General features: G+C 45.2%; 1 long non-coding RNA gene across 2 annotated transcripts in view; it reads left to right on the top strand.

Moving 5' to 3' along the window:
* Positions 1-500: 500 nt before the first annotated feature.
* Positions 501-17,461, top strand: part of LOC310896315 — a 29,543-nt gene continuing 12,582 nt past the window's right edge. Inside the window, exon 1 of one of the 2 annotated variants that reach the window (XR_014581381.1) lies at positions 501-4,743. This is a non-coding gene — a long non-coding RNA (uncharacterized lncRNA). Of the gene's footprint in view, positions 7,020-17,461 lie in introns of both variants that reach the window. The other variant, XR_014581382.1, reaches the window with a different exon arrangement.

Below are 17,461 nucleotides of genomic sequence, written 5' to 3'. Positions count from 1 at the left end.
TCTCTGAAGATCGCTGTAACGATGACATGAAAGGCTCTGTGCAGCTCCAGCCATGACAGGTGCAATCAGCTGCTGCCGAAGTTATGCGAGGCAGCTAAAAATAAGTAAAACTGCCAAGTTCTGGGGCGAATCCAGTTTCTTGTTATCTACTATGGCCACAAAGGAGGATGGGGCTGGGGGGGCTGGTGGGAGGGCTCTTTCCCTTGACATTCATGGGCTGGGCTGGTGTTTCCCAAGGCAGCTCTGCTTCCTGCTGTGCCAAATGCCAGATTTTGACAAGCCAGGCAGTGTCCTCTTGGTGTGTTTGCCTCTGCACAGGCCTTCTGGTTATAATCTCGGGGACGTGCACAGATCACACCTTAACTATGAAAACAGCCCTGTTCCCACATAAGAGGCTCCAGAATACAAGCACGTAGGAGCTCTCCTTCCTTTCAAGCTGCTCTGGTTTCGATCAAAAAAAAAAAAAAAAAAAAAAAAAAAAGCAAGCTAGAAGGGAGCGTTGAATTTCCAAGCACCCCTTCTGGCTTTCCTAGAAGCAGAGGTGCTGCACGCAGCAGTAGGTGGACACACAGCGTGGTCCCTTCTCCTCCAGCTCCAGAGAGGCGGCACATGGCCCATGAAAAGGGCACATGGCGTTGGCTTAACCTGGCCTTTCACTGGGTAATTTCCCTGACTCTTCTCACATCCTCAGGGAACGTCTGCTTTTCATAACCACATTGCAGGGTTTTCTGACTCTAATTTTTTTTTTTTTTTACCGTGTCAAATATTTTAGATCAGGCTTATGCAAAAGACTAAGCAATGTGGTCATATTTAGCCAAAAATGATTATTCTTAAGGGGTAATTCAACTAATGAAAGTTTAATTGTATTTCAGAGAACTGTATGCCATTGTAGCATGTTATTTTTGTACCTCGCAGCTTGTGCTATTAAAAGATTGCAGCTGATACTGAATGATATGGGAGGATGCCAACTGGATTCAGAGTATTTAATCAGGTTACATGGTCTCTGAAATCCCTTCATTGGTTAGTTATAAAATTTCCTATTAATTTTAGAGCATTTCTGGTCACTTTTGAGGACTCTAATAGGATTAGCTTGAGAGCTCAGAAATTATTTTGGGAGGAAAAGATGTTTGATGCTACTGTCCTCAGTCTGTTTTGCTCTAGCCTTTTTTTTTTATGAAGTTTCAACTTGCATAACGTTGGGATGGGTGATGAATATGTTTTGAAAACATGTGAGAGCACATCTTTATAAATGCTACTGTCCTCCTGTCTGAAACCACCTGTCTTTACAGAAGTGAAAGGCTCGACTCCATTTTCGTTTTCAGCCTATTGTGTGGCTTTTACATTTCGAAGATGCTTAGCCTGCTTATGTGTTTCAATAAAAAGCACAAAGGGGCAAAAGGCTTAAAAATATGAGTTAAATATTGTTTCCTTCCACCCACTGATACCCTTAAAAATCAAGCAGACGATACCACCTGGGTGGAAGAAAACAGCTTCTGATAGTGGGTATCACAAACAGAAAAAGGAATAAATGACCAGTGCTTAAGGGAAGCTCAAATGAGTCCACGTTACAGGAAAAAAATGCCTGTCAGAAAGGACATCAGATTACGGAGTACTTTGCCTAGTGAGGTAATTATGATCCAAACAGTAGATGTATTCAAGGCAAGATTAGATAAACTTTCTGGGAGCCTAATAAAAACAAGAAAGTCAATGACATTTTGGAGATGGGACAATTGGATACACCAAATAAGGGTACCTGGGACTCTTCCCAAGCGTTTGGGCTTTATTTCACGAGGAGTCCTGCCTCTGAGCCTGGTTGCTTGGTTCTGATTGGCTTTGGGTGTATCTGGTGCCTGTGCTGGTGCCAGCCCCAGCTGGTGCCTGCAGACATGATTTTTTTTTCTTTCTCTTTACACAGAAAAGGGAACTTCTGCTGTATTTAAAGAGCAGAGGTGGGACGAAAACCCCACTGACTGCATGTGCCTTATGACAGCACTAGCATATTCATTGTGGAAGTGATGGGCAGCTAATAATGTCAGTGCAGGAAAAATCCCAGACCTTGTTTTGTGTGAGTGAGTGTGTGTGTGTGAAAAGCCCTCAAAAGGGGCTGCTGAAACAATCCGGGCAGTATATACATGTATATATTTAATAAAAAGTTGAGGTGGGGAGAAAGGAAGAAGATAGATTAGTGCCAGCTGGAAGTGAATTCAATTTGGCATTTCAAAATAACAAAAATATTCAGTTCCCATTCATTTGATCTGGCATGTAACATCAGCGCCGCTGCCACATCATCACTCAGAGTTAGCACGCTGGAAAGGAAACCCCAGCAGAGACCGAATTGCCGCTCAGCCTCCCCCAGAAGAGGATGCTACGGTGGGACGGTGCAGCAGACACAGCAGCGCTGGGGAGGATGCTCCAAGCAGCAAGTACCCAAGCAGGAGCACTCTCCGGATCTAGGGCAGAAGGTGGATGGGGGGTTCCCAGGATAACCCCGTTGTATTTTGCAATTTGCAGGAGCAGACATCACAACGGGAGGGATAGCTTTGGCTGAGATAAAAGGAAGGTGATGGCAATGGTGCAGGCTTTCCTATGTAAAATCGTGCATTATTTGAGTCAGCTCTCATTCAATCTAACCTCTGTTTAGGGGTAAGCGTTTTAAGTTGGAGCTTCCCATGCACACAAGGTGAGAGAAATCTTTGCAGTATGCATGGCACAGCCTTGAGTCAGGCTCTGTTGGATAGTCCCGGTGTGCAACAGGAGGAATGAACCTCTTCAGCCTTTTTAGCCTGACCCTCACAGCATACACATCTCCACACCAAGGTCAGTGCTGTCCTCTCAGCTGCTCAGACATCCCCCTCTGCCATGTCTGACAGTGCTTTCCCAAAAACAAGCCACACCAAAGTCAGGGCATCACTTTAATAAACTGTGGGGACGGAGCAAGGGAATGTTCCAGATCTACTTGGCCAAGCAACAGAGGGACATGGCGGAGGAAGAGAGACCAAAAATTATTGGGAAAGCAAAAAGATCTCCATGGGTTGATGTCAAGAGAAAGTTGCTGTAACTCAAGCTGAGTTGGAGTTTGCAAAGAAAAAAATCAGCAAGTCCTTTCAGTGGTATAACCAGAAAGGAGACAAGAGGTGAGTAAGAAGGCAGGGAGGGAAGAGACAGATACTAGAAACATTCAGGTAGGGCATCAAGCTACAAAAAAAATACACACCATAATTCAGTTTTCTATAAAATGTTAAATATTCTGGGTAAAACTAGGGAAACTGTTAGGAATTAGGGCATGAAAAATCAAGGGGCTACACCACAGGTGAAAACAAAGCAGCGTGGTCAATGCACCTTACCACGTAGGCAAGATCATCTCCATCCCAGGACCTCTAAAGATTCACCCGCCAGGCTACATGACACCACGAATCCAACAGTAGATCTAATAAAACTGCACTTCAACAGGTTATTTTGATACAGAGAAACCAGGGAAATTATCCAAGAAGCTAATGAAGATGGACATTAGTGTGAGAATGATGAGATGGGTAGCAGGTTGGCTCACGGTGAGAAACCCAGCTTTTGTCCCTCAGGAGAGCATCACACCAGAGGGAACCAGCTGGCAGAATTCCTTGAAGACTGGTTTTGGGTTTGCTTTTGTTAAATACGCATGTGACTATTGGCACAAACAAATGGGAGTGTGCTGATGAAGTGTGCTTTAATGCATTGTCACTGCAGAGTATTTATTGGGAAGAACTGTATGAGTTTAAGGGGTGGGGTAGTACGTGTGAGACGAAATGGGATAGCACAGAACTGCAAAGTGGTGCAGAAAGGAAATTCTGTGCTGTGTTCTGGGAAATTGGTCCACTGAAAGTCACCCAAGCTGGAGAGGTCTAAGCACTGGACTTGACTGTGGATGACTGTGGATCCCGAATGTGAGGAGCCTATGAGAAATGCAAAGTAGCCCCAGTAGGTACCAGGCTAATACGGAAGAAGGATGTACTTGGAGCACCAATGAGGGTGCTGGCAAGCCCAGATCCAACTCCATTTTCTCACTTTCGGGAAAGATAAATTTTACCGAGATCAAGTGTAGATAAGGATATAGAAGTGGGCTGTTGGGGGAAAAAACGACCTAACTGATAAAAAGTGAATAGAAGGTTTTGGCTTGTTTTCCTTGACAAAACTAGGGGAGCTCTGGTTGCTGTCTCTCCCCAAAGGAAGGACATAAGCTATTTAAGCTGGGGAGATGGTGGACACGAAAGCCAACGGGTGTGAACTGGCTGTTTTTCACTAGGGCTGGGAACTAGAGGATGTCTCCAGCTTGAGAGCAGCGAGGCTGTGGGACAGCCTTCAGAGGGAGGCAAGCGCCCAGATGGCCAGGAGACAGGTTTTGGGGAGGGTGAGAAAGAAAGAGCTGTAAGCAAAGCCTCGAGGTTGTGTGAATGTAATTCCCACCTCATCTTCTCCTGTTTGAGTAGCCAGTAATCCCTCAGTGAGCCTCACAGAGGACTCTGTTTGCTCTGTGCTGTATCAATGTTTATCTCACTCGCAGCAGAGAAAACAAACCCGGGAAATGGGAATTTCACTCGGAGGAGAAACGCGGCAGTGCCCTGGCTCCCAAGCTGTGAAGGGCAGAGCTGCCTCCAGGTTTCAGCAGGCTATCCTCCAACCATCTTCCATTCACGCTCCGGACATTGTTGGGAACGAGAGCTAAATAGCTCCTTGCCTGTTTCATAACGGAGAAACGAGCCTCTGTAAGAGGTAAGACACTTCCTTTTCTTTGCTTGAAACATCATGAACTTTCAAACTTGGCAAGGCTCTTTTGAGTTCGATCTAATAATAAACCCAAACCTTCCATCGCACAAAAGCAACGAGTCTGAACTTGCCTGAACTTGCCGCGGGGAGCTGAGATCCAAAGCTCTGTCATTCCTTCAAAAGCCGTTCTCCTCTTTGCAAGGACAGGATGTTGTTGTCATCCTCGCTGTTTGCTCAGCCTCCCTTCCTCGTGATGAAATCCCTCTATAGCGACTCTGGAGGTCCTCCTCCAGCTCCGTTTCGGGCATACAATGCGCTGCCCAACCAAATCCCCGCTCTTTTCTATGAGTGATTTATGGAGCCTCCAAGGACATTGAGACTCAGCACATTCTCTGTTTTCCAAATGTTGGTGCAATGAGCACGGTACTTTTCCTGCCAGTGGGAACCTGAAAGACCTGATGGGCTTTTCTGGCAGGACTCGTTGCCACTGGAAGGGGCGCCAAGCCGCCTGCGGAGCAAGAGGAAGTACAAATATCCATGTGCTTTGCCTTCCACTGGGAGCTGCGGAAAAAAATATTTTGACTTGATTTTACAGTTCAGTTTCTTGTTAGCACAATGCGAGTGCTCGGCCAGCAATCAGAAATGCACTTGCTTCATTTGCATCATCTGCTCAGTTCCCGCTCAGTTATTAGGCAGAATTGATGTTAGAAGAAGAGCAACAAAAAGAAAACCCAAAAAACAACCACCACACTAAAGATAAGCAAAATACTTTTTCTTGCTGTACCAGTTCTTTTTTTTTTTTTTTATAAAAAAAATGGAAAGACTTCTGTCGTCATGAGGTGTTTATACTGGGAGGGAGAAGGGGAGTTTGCAGTGTTTGTTCTAGGTATCTAAATTTAAATGACTAACTTAAGCACATAATCTCCCTAGGCTGCCTATAAAAACCAATGGAGAGGGAAGGGTTCCTCTAGAGAGCAGTTCAAAGGCTCCTGCTTAAGTGAGCAATATTTTATTACCACGCTGTGCAATATAACAGGTGTTTAGAGCTACATTTTTATTTTACCTTCTTGCATGCTCCTGTTCTCCAGGACGATGTGAATAGTACAAGAAGTTCTCTGTATATCTGTATTTGTTACCCACTGCCTTTCGTTGTGCAAATCACATTGTTAGCAGAGCTCAAGGGAATGAATTAGGTGACTCCCTTTCCCCCTCCTGGAAACCCTTTCCCACATATAAAAACAAAAAGCCCTCTCAGATCTTGACTCTGAAGCCCAGCAGCTGTACCTGTGCAGGTGTGGAGATCTATGTTGGAAATCTGTCCCTTGTATTTGGAGGCAGAAGGTGAATTGGGACTCACGTGGGCTTGGTTGAAATCTCATGTAAGTTGGGAAGCCTGTGATCTGGGAACTATTACACCAAATTATTCCCAACTCCATCTTGCCCATCATCCTATTTGCAGTAGGGACCACCAGTAGATGCTTCTGGTGAAGGCTGGAATGGGTTTGCAATGGATGGACTGTGACACTTGGCCACATCCTAATCCTCGAAACAGAAAATAGCTCAAGTCAGCTCTGATACATGAATATTAGTTTCCCTTCTACATGTTATATTAACATTAACTATGCAAAATATCCATTTTCTTGCTGCCCATATAATAGGGAGAAGCTGTAACTACAACATCCCACCTTTAGAGAGGCAGTGTTTTTATAAGGATAGGGGGAAAGAGGTTAGACAAAACTACTGAGTCCTCAGAGAGCTGTTATCAAGTGAACCCTGTCAAACTGGAAGGATTTATTGAGCTGCTTCCCTAGAGATACGGCCTGAATTCAGAACTATTCCGTATTTTCATTAATAAAGTGGATGAAGGAGTGGGGAGCCCCTTTGTTAGAGTTTTGGCTAAAAGCAAGGGACGCTAGGGAGGAGAGGATTAGTGCTCAGGAGAGCTCAGTAATTAGGGGAATGGTTTGTAAATAAGCAGGATGCAATTTAGTGAAGACAAGTGCAAATCTGCACTTAGGTTGAAATAATCAGCTGCAGAGGTACACAGTGGGACAGAGCAGCCAGGTAGCACCGGGGAGCTGGAGGCTGTGATGGAGCAATGCCACAGCAACAGAAGGCAGAAGTAACGGGCTGGGTTGTGCAGACAGGGATGTCACGAGGGTTAATCCCTTCAGCTGCATCACTGGGAACAGTTTCTGGCATCACACCTCAGGAAAGATGAGGATGCAGTTCCTAGGAGAGCAACACAGCTGAGAGGGTGTCTACAGAGCAGCACCTATGGGGTAAGAAGGAAAGCATTTGTTTTTAGCCTGGGGAAGGCAAGGCTGAAGGGAGACATGATAACAATCTTTGAGTGTGCTTAGCCTGCCAAAAAGAGGAAGGTGGTGAACTATTCTGTGTCCAGAAATTATCCTCTGTGGTTTAACCATGATTTCGTGTGGTTAGAAAAAAAAAAAAAAGAGGGAGAGAGAAATTGAGATGGTAGATAAGTTGACTTTACTGCTTTACTTATGAAGTGCCTTAGGGCATAAAGCACATGATCAAACATAGTCGAGTTACTGCAGCTTAATGAGTTATTGCCTGTTGGCTGAACCATGCTAATTAACCATGTGCGTGCTCTCAGCCTGCCTCGACTGCTGGATGAAATGGGCTTGCTTAAATACTTGTGTTTTACGTCGCAGAGGAAGCAGGCTGGAGGCTTTGCATAAGGTCAGTGATTACAGCTCAGCTGGTGGAGGGTGACTTCCAAAGGCTGGAAACTTGTCCTTGGTGCTCAGCAGTTATATCTGGGCATACAAAACGGGAGGTGACAAGGGAGGAGGAGCAGAAAACAGACCTAAACATATCAATTGTCCTAATTCAGATGCTTATGGCAATAGGAGAGTGGCTCCATATGAATATATTGCAAATGTATTAACAGTGAGTTTTGGAAAAGAACTCGTTTTTTGTTTGGAAAGGCTTGTAATGTGGTAATTTAAAAATATAGCACCAAGTATACTACAGAACACTGCATGCTATTGAACAAACTCTTGCTTTTTCTTTCTCTCTTGTTTTGCTAGTGTTTTCAAGTATATTAATCTTTTTGACTCGTTTCCTCATGCTTCCCTCCGATTATCTCTCGTAGCCATCAGTAAGGCTGTTGCTTCTCCTCACTATGAGCCTTCTTCTTCCTTTCACTATGATGAGTAGTAGCTGATGGAGTGGAGCCTTCCTGGTGGCGGTATGCATGGGGTATACGGAGCTCAGCGTTTCTTCTGATGTGCTTTTTTCCTTCCCTCCTTCCTGTCTTCCCTCCATCCTTCCTCCTTGCCCTTTGCAGTTGTTTTTCCACTGCTATCACTGGTTTGAATTATGTTGCTAAGAACGAACATTTGGATTTCACAATATTTAGGGAAGTGTTTTGTCTGCAGCAGTACTTATGTCTGGATGCTGTACGTTGCCTCTTTTAAAGCTACTCACTCATTTCCTTATAATATGCCACTTAGGGAGGCAGCAGATTTGGCAGGTACGCCTAGCAGACCTACCTGACAAGTGCCATGTGAAATGGAAGCAGAGACTTGTACTTTGTTGGTTCGTTGCTGTTTAACAGACTCACATAAATTAGCCTGGAAAGGACCTCACGAGCTTATCTTGTTCCTTTCTCTGCTCAGGGCGGGATCAAATACATCACTGCCTTTTCTGACTGCTGTTTGCCTAACCTCTTTTTGAAGCCCTGCAGTGGTGCAAACTTTGTGCTCTTGGAACAATCTTTCCCAGTACTTTCCTATCTGTAACCACTCCATCTGACCCAAAATACGTAGCATGTGACGGCTTACATGCAGCTGAGCCGAAACCAGCCAAGCTGCATTCATTTGCTGCTGCAGTCCTTGCAGTTTTCTGTAGGAGAGAGAAATGCTAGAAATCTTCATAAAGATGTTTTGACAGCATATCTCTTTTGTAATCTAATTTAGTCTAAAGTTGATTGTTTTTCCTCCAGGACATAGATTTTTGCATCGGGAGAGAACGTACGACATACCAGGATCTGTAATGCTACAGTAGTAATGTATATGCTGCATTTCTTGAGTGCCTGTGACACGAAAACAAATTTTCAATCACAGTTTTCATAGCTGTGTCTGGTGTATGAGGATGGAGGTGCTGTTTTGTACCTATCCAGTGGTGGGCTTCCTTGCTTTCTCAGCCGCATGCTCTAGACCAAGGACATGTGATTTAGGCAGAGCTGAAATTTAGTCTGGGTCTAGGGAGTCTGTCTGCTGCAGCATGGAAATAATTGGCATCTGCGTGAAGTTCATATCCAGATGTGGATCTGCAGTGGGGGAAAGTCTGTGGCTGATTGGAGCTGGCGTTTGTCTTATCTCTAGCTTTACTGCAAAGAAATTTTATCTCAAAAGAGTGTTCTCTGCAGAGTTCTTCCAGTGTTGCTAATCCTCCTCCGGTATTACCAAGGAAATATCAGATGATAACTGCTCCATGGAGATCCTCAGTGAAAGAGTCATACAAGAAGAACGTGAGAACTGCAAAGCAGACTGCATTTCCAGTTATGTGAGAGCAACTGTACATCTACAAGTAGCTGAAAACTGTGACGCTGGCACAGTTCTGTCACGTCCTTCAGGAAATACCTCTTGTACAGACAGACCCTAGTACAGAGAGAGAGATTAAAAAACAAACAAATCATTTTCTCGCCCTGCATGCAAGGAAGAATAGTATGCAGCTTGAAAGCGAGGGTGCATGCTGGCAAAAATGAGGATTGAGCTAGGATATTAGACGAAAGAAAGCCATGCAATCAGTAGTGAACTTCTGGGATTTATTCCTGCAGAAGACTGTGGGTGCGGGTAGTACCGGCATGCTCAAGAAGCACTTAGGTAAATTCACGGACAACAGGTTTGTGAAGAGATACCAAAGGGAATAAGCAGCGCTGAGCTCATAAAGCTCCTTATGCCGCATGTCCTACCACCACCAGCAGAGGCAGAATGTGGGTTGAGGTGGGCCACTGGTCTCACCTCAGTAGAGCAGGTCTGATGTTCTCATGAGCTGCATCTCCTTCCTGTCCTGCCTGCCCTGCACGTGACTTCAAAGCCAAACCTACTTCCTGCTGGGTTAAAAAGTGTTATTTGCTGTTTTTTTTCACAAAACTGGAGCTGGCATATGGGAAAATGGGTAACTGGGTCCATTGTGCTAAAGGATACTGGATCTAGGTTAAGGGTACTTGGTTCTATTGACATCTCTGTGCAACACCAGTGAAAGAAGAAGGTTGGTGACAGCAAAACACTGCCTGGGAGCACGTAGCTATTCCTCCAGACATGGTGGGGTGTGTATCTGGTTTCCTCATTCGCTGCTCCACAAGGGGAGAGGGGGGCACACCGACAGACATGCAGCTTGTCTATTTTTGCTTTCACAGCATTTGGTGAGGGCTGGAAACCTGATGTATTTTCCAGAGCTCAGAGCATCAAATAATTCTCAGCAGTGTCACAAATAACGTTGTTTCAGGTCTGTGAGGGATTTACAGACCAGAGCCAAAGACCCTTGAATTCGATATCAATAATTCTGCCTCTCGAGCTGAAGGCGAATCTCCCACAGCTATCAAGGGCAGTGTTCTTTTACACCCCTTCTATCAGCGAGGAGGCAAGACCATCATAATTAGCTGCTAATTGAGAAGCCTGCCTCTGAAAAGCACAATTTCAGAGAACAAAGAGCCAGAGAGGCCCATTTCTAGGGCTAATTGGAATTAATTCATAGCTATAAGTGGAAGGGCTCCCACAGTCCTGGGACTCTCTCTTGCCCTCTCCTGAAACACTGGTCTAAACATATGCAAACCTATCGTAGAGGGCTCAACGTGACTTGTATGGCTCTTGTGTGATACAGAAATAACACTGCTTGCAAAAAATTAGTATAATTTTCATTTTTTATTTTTATTTTTTTTCCCTGCCCTGGTCTGTGTCTCCTTCCTGCTGCCTCAGGTCCTGCATTCAGGCTTGATGCCTTCTGCCCTCCCTGCCCCTGGGGCTGGCACCGTGTTCTTCTGCATGGGGACTCCAGGATCACAGTCCTCACCCAGGCTTAGAGAGCACCCAAACAGCTTTGCTGCCTGCTCTCTCTTCCTTTTCTGAATCTGTGCACTAAGAAAGTGACAAACTCATCACTTTTAGGCTACTGCAGGCATGGAGCTTCTATAGAAAAAGAGGTCTGCAAAAGCAGGCCACGCTGCCTATTGCACCCAAAGCCCTCCTGAAGATGACTAACTTCAGGCACATCCTTGAGCTGCTGGAGTCCATTTGTTTTCCCCCAGCAGGTCCACATCAGCTCTTCTTCTGCCTGAACTGGGGCTCCACCTCGGTCCCCAGCAGCCCTTCAGGTAGCGAGGACTCAGGCTGCAGCTTGCTGTCTGGATGTGGTCTCTTAAAAGCCTTCTGGAGCCAGTTTTATTCTTTAAAGACTGAAGTTAAACAAACCAAAAAAATCTGTACAGTAAACATCTCAGTAATAGGTCAACCTACGGTACTCATATCTTGTTTGAGATCACCGCGTCTCTTTTCTTTGTGTTTAAGCAACCACTCACTGGTCCCAGCGCCTCCCATTGCTTGGGCACTGAGTCAATATAAGGGCACTCCAGAGAGAAAATGTACCAAACTCTTCCCTTCTGACAGCCAGTGCTTTCCAAATACCCCCATTTTGGGTGCTCCTGCTTTTGTTTGTCTCGTATCAGGTGCTTTTCAGATGAGCTGATTTTTTTCAGAAGGTGTTGAACACCTATCTTTGGAAGACTGCATTTACTTCAAGTTGCTTCAGGCCAGGGACCCAAATAAAGAGCAAGACAATAATTGATTTGGAAAAATGCAGGATAACACATTCTTGTTAGTGATGGTATTGTTGTGCAGGAGGTGCTCCATTGAATTCTGCAGTGCTGGCTTCCCTGTGGAAGGATGTCTAACAAACCTTAGAAAATTCACAGTTTAATTGTGGGTGTCGGAAGCTGATGCTGCTAAAGAAAACAATTCAGTTTAACAGGAAAGAGAAGTGTGTACTGCTCAGTAGTTGTGATGTGCCTCATTTATGGATCCAAATTTGGTTGCACTTCTATATCTTTAGTCAGCCCCAACTGAAAATCTGGTTTGTGATGCCTCTGAGGGTGTGTGCTGGGGTGCATGTGAGCATCACATTGAAATTAAGAGTTTCTGAGCTCCTTGAGCGCCTTTAGATTTCCTGCCAAAGGAAACTGATTTTCTGGAAGATTTTCCAAAGGATTTTCTGCCCACAGATGATCATCTGTATTGTTAAGTTGCAAGAAGAATTGGCTGATTCTTCTCTACTTTGTTCAGGCACACCCTCCTTTCTGTGCAACGTATCTTGTATGTCATTACACGATTCCTGTATGCTCATTTTGGTGAGGGATGGTATCTGCTGCTGTCACAAATGACTCGCCTTGCACTGACTTTGTAGCCCACTGCTGAGAGGGGATCCAGTTGCTGCAATGTGTGCATGCATCAAGGCTTCAGATGGAGCCGAACCCAACCGTAACCCCTCTGCTGCCCTTTCCCTGCCAGCAGGAGAACACGTTTCCATCTGGGGCACATTTTCCATCTGACCCAGAGGACCAGAGGTGTCCCCTCAAACTTTCCTGTCACTTAGGGCCATGCCCTGCCAGGATCCCACTAAAGGTTTAGGGAGAGCTTGAGCCTTCGGGTGCCACATGCTAGGTGAAAGCAACTAGGATGGCAGAGGGCTGGTTTGTACAGGGTTGCCAAACACAGCATTGCTCCTTTCCTCAGCCTTTGCTCCTGCCCTGCCGCCACACGCTGGTGCAGGTGATCAACCTACCACTTCTGACCTGGCTCCTGCTGTAGCAAACCCAGTGCTCCTCACCACGGGACCCTCCCATTGCTTCCTGGTGATGTTTCCCTTGCCAAACACCTGGATTCCGTGTGCTGTCTTGGGTAACTTAAATAATGCTGCTGTGATCCTGCAGGCGAACCCAGAGGAGATGGCTTGACAAGGTCCCAGGCAGCTCTCTGTTGCTGAGCAGCAGAATTTCCTTCCCCTTTACACATCAAATTCCTTCTGCATTGCCTGCAATCTTACCTTCAGTTGCTGCTTGAAAAACTCAGGAATAGTCTCAGTGGGACTCGTGGTTTTCCATTAAGTCCCAATGGCTCACATTTGCCTGATTTGTTTGTATCTGCAGTGGATCACGTTTCTTGTATTAGGTCAGCAAAGCTATTTAAGTTGAGTAGAAGTGTAATTTTAAAGACTTTAAAGCTATTTGTTTTTAACATCTCACTGACTTAGCCTGTAGCAGAGCAGTCAGATGACTACAGGGCCATCCGGTCGCTGGGCATTGTGCTCCTCCTGACCTTAAATCTCTCCCTCCTCAAGGCATGAAGCATGGTATCAAATGCAAACTCTTTCCATGGGCTGCAAAAGTTTCTGTAACACCTTTTTTGTTTTTCCACTTTGTGCACAAATGAATGGGATTAGACGTGGAACCAGAGATATGAAATACCATTATGATGGTGCTGGGACTGTGCTGTACCTAAGTGATACCATATGTTGGCCTGCTTCTAGCAGTGTTTACTGTGTGACTACATCGGCTCAGTAGGGATCTGTCTGGAAAAACAGTCAGGGTGGAAAAGAATAGCTGAAGAGAGCCTTTCTGAGCAAATGCTGACAGAGCTGCTAAGGGGCAATGCCAGAACCATCGTCTTTGATGACTTTGTTTCCAAACCAGCCAACCTACAGAATTGGTTATGACCAGGAAAGGAAGAAGACTGTTCCAAAATACACTCAGGAAATGTCTTTGCCCCTCATTACTCAGTCTGTAGGCAATGATGGTCATCAACCTTGGAGAAGGCGCCCAGCCAAAATACCAAATACCACTTTGGTGTAACACTGTATGCCAGGAGACCGAAAACTGAGATGGGATGGAAACCAAAAGTTTGCAAGTGGCTCCAAGCTTTCTATCTAAATCCCATCTGCCATATTAAGGAATGCCTGTAGATTTCAATGCTTGCATGATCCTTCTTTCTGTAGGGCTGTCAGAAAAGCTTCCTACACCCTGTCTGAAAACCAAAGGTGGTGACGACAAAAGTCTCGTTGCCAACTTCGGACACAGGCTTAACAATCAGCTATCCACAGCTTGGTCTTTTATGAAGGGAAATAAATCCAGTGAAGTCTTTATAAATATGCACAAGTGGAGCATGGTTGATACCTCATTTATAGATCGTAATTACCGCAGTTATAACACTTCTAGCTTAAACAGAACCCTTGTCACATCGTTCCCTAAACATTTCATTTCTGAAGTCTTTTATTTGCTCTCCTCATGAGGCTCAAAATGTACCAGAATCTGAAAAATATTTGATCCAGTCCTGCAGCTGCCACCCTAACAAACATGTAAATAAAACAAGGATTCTGTGAATGGGAATCCAAAGCGGTTGTGGGGAGGATTAGGGATTAGTGAAGGATGATTCTGTCATTGTTCTCCTAATTGATAAAAGACAGGCCACGGTTATTTTGAATAAAGCTGTTACCACACAAGCCTCAAGCAACTCAGCAGAAGATGCTGTGTAATGGAGAAGAACTGCTTCTGGATGTTGACCATGTTCCTATGAAGTTACTCGATGCCAGCTACTCAAAAATAAGGAGCAAAGTGAATGAGGCAGTACCTCTGCTTCCTCTTTTTAAGCTTAACTGAGAAAATTGCTTTCAGATGAACCCACCTCATTTTTTCTCTAAAAGTTTCCTTTCCTGAGCTGCACCTCCTCTGTGCCTGAGCTCCTTCCCAGCCCTGCCACAGCCCCAAGGTGTGCTTTGGTGCTGCATCACTCCTGCCTGCTCAGTCACTGTCCCCTTACACAGCCCAGAAGACCCTGAGCCAAGACGAAAACAGCTCCTCATGATTCCCCTCCCAGACCAACTCTCCGTCCAATGCTTCTTCATCGCCTGAACGTGACATCAAGCAGACTGATGTTTAAAACAGCCAAGTAGATGGGGTTAGATTACGAAGAACGCAAGGTAGCTTTACGAGGTGTACTTAGAAATGTGTGTCTATATTTACTCTGAATATCAGCACCTCTGTTGAATATCTCTGCACATTCAAATGGAATTCAAAAGAAAACATATGAAAGGGAATAGCACACTTACACAATGTGTGAGCATCATCCTAAAGCAGAAGTTCTACTTTAGAGGACAAAAAGAAGGTGACTGGCAACTAAAAGCAGTCATCTGTTAATTCAAAGGGGATTTAAACATGGGATTCAGAAGCAGCTTATCTCTGCAGGGCGTCTGAGCAAATCTTAGCACAGACCTTACTAACCTGGCCTTCTGAGAGCTCCCAAGACAAACGGACTGCTGAGCCCCAAAGCCTCTCAAGGAACTGGGTGGGATCATGTGTGCGGCACAGCCCATAGGAGCTTTCACCAAACTTCACCATGCCAGCTTTCAGAGATGATGTGCAGGGTGAAGACCAGTCCAGTCCTTTGAAGCTGAAGTGGTGGCTGCTGGTTTAGAGCTGTAGCAGCACCTGTCTGGTTGGTGGGCATTGGCCTCAGGTGGGAGAGAAGGAGAAAACATCTCCTCGGTGAAACTGGAGTAATGAAGGGCGAGAGCCACCAAAGGGCTTAAGAGGTTGTACTCCTCTATATACAGTCCTGTAGAAAGTTAGACATCACACCGAGTGAGTTCCCATGAAGTATGTCTTGTCTCCTTCCCAGCTCCATCACGGAAGTATCTCCGTCCTCCCAGGGCTGCTCTAGATGCCAAGTTTACCTTTAATACCAATGTATGGACCCAAGACCGCATCACACCCACTTGAAATTGCCTTTGGGAGAGAGGCCCCCAAGGAATTTTTAAGTTCATGCATGTGAGATGAAAAATGGCCATCTTTGAACTTGAGTTGCTCTCCTTTTCTCCCTCCCCCAAAGCAAGTGTGTAAACAAACCAGCCAAAGGCAGAGGTTTTGATTTTCCTTGCATTCTTCCAGCTTGGACCTCCTGTCCTTCCCCTCATGCCAGTCAGGAAAGAAAAAGAAGTGCTCTGTTTCTGCTCATTTGGCAGCTGCTACCGAGCCTGCATGAGAAGTGAAGAGTGATGTGCTGGAGAAATCTGATTCCCAGTGCCACAAGGACCTGCAAGGAAACAAGAGCTGCTGCATATATCCAGAGGAGCTAAATGGTCACAACGATCCCCTAAAAGTCCAAGGAAAGCATTTGATAAGCTTTAAGTGGTCAGCATGGGTAGTGGGATGAAATTAAGAAAAGGAAGCTATCAGCCCTGAATCAGGAAATATTTACTAAGAGTGGAATTTGTATTTTCTGAGAGCTTCCCAGGAGAAGAGCAAAAGCTGTGTGAATTTTAAAATTTAAAACTGAACAAGGCAAAGCCCTGGTGGATGAAACAGAGTCAATAATCCTGCTCGGGGATGGGGTGAACTGCTGGCCTCACGTCACGTGTCTTTTCCATTCCCCACTTCTGTGATACTAAAAAAAAGCCTGACCCAATCCAGGGATTACACGAAGAATGCACTTTAACAAAGGGAAACACATGGCCTTTCTGCTCACCCTTTAGCGGTATTTAGGACCAGAAGAGAGGTTGGTCTGAACAGTCAGAATTGCATTCCTATCTGCATTTAACATATGCTATCTGCGTTGAGAGGAAAAATATATGTAGCCTCTTACTAGAATATTTTCTCCATGTTCTTCTTTAAGTCAGATGTTAAGTGGAGGCAATGATGGCCATTGAAGCCATTCGTACTTACCAGCCTGTCTGAGAAGCTATTTCTTCCTGCCTCTGTGTGAGAATGGGCTAGTCCCCAGTGCTGCTCAGCAATTAGGATATTAATAGTCCTATTACTCTGTGCCATCTAGTTTGATTTCAAATTCATGGTGCAGCTCGATGAGATCTGTTCATAACAGGAAAAGTACAGAGGTGCAGGAAGACTGAGTCAGAAGAGAGCTTTGAAATGCATCAAGCAACCGTTTAATTAAAGAAGGGCGCTCTAATATTGTGTTCCAAATGATTACTTATTTATACGCTCCTCAAATAGTGCTATTTTTAGGCCACATTTTGAAGAGAAGACAATTTGTATTTTTACATGCAGACAGCCCTAAAGATAAATGAGCTGCCAGCACAGCACTGCCAAGAGCATCTCTACGTCCATCCTGGTTCTTCTGCTGCCTCACAGCACCTACAAGTGCTAGAGATCAAAATAGCCACCTGGGATCATGCTGTTCTACATCCACAGCCATGACAGCTTCTCCCCACTACCCTCCTGCCAAAGCAGGGGGATGTTTTCCAAATGTTGAGCACTCAGTGGACCAGGGAGCAAAAAAGTAGAGTTGCGTGTCCTGATGCGGCATCTCACCTCCGGGCATTGTTAGGACATGATTTGGAGGTGCCTGGGGCTGGTGACCACAAGTCTGGAAGGATGGATGGGAAGAAGTGTAGGATTTTGGGGAGGTTGTACTGTCTGGTGAGAAAAAAGGATTTTGAGCTTCTAAATTGTGGACTTCCATGGACTGAGGTACAGGCAGGACTTCAAGACAAAAGCGCTGGAATAAAATCAAAGGCAAATGCTGCATCCAAGTGTAGAGCTTCGTCCTTCACTCCTCTGATATTTTCCGAGTGTGGAATCTGAACCCAGGGATTTAGCAGGGCACCATTTTAAGTCCATTTTGCACTGGTCTGCATAACTACGCAAGTTGCAAGGAAATAAAAATGTTGGCTCCCATAAACGTTC

The sequence above is a fragment of the Anser anser genome, assembly GCF_964211835.1.
Source record: "Anser anser genome assembly, chromosome: 1".
Taxonomy (NCBI): Eukaryota; Metazoa; Chordata; class Aves; order Anseriformes; family Anatidae; genus Anser; species Anser anser.
Note: the sequence above shows the minus strand (reverse complement) of the source record. Positions and strands in the feature narration are given on the sequence as shown.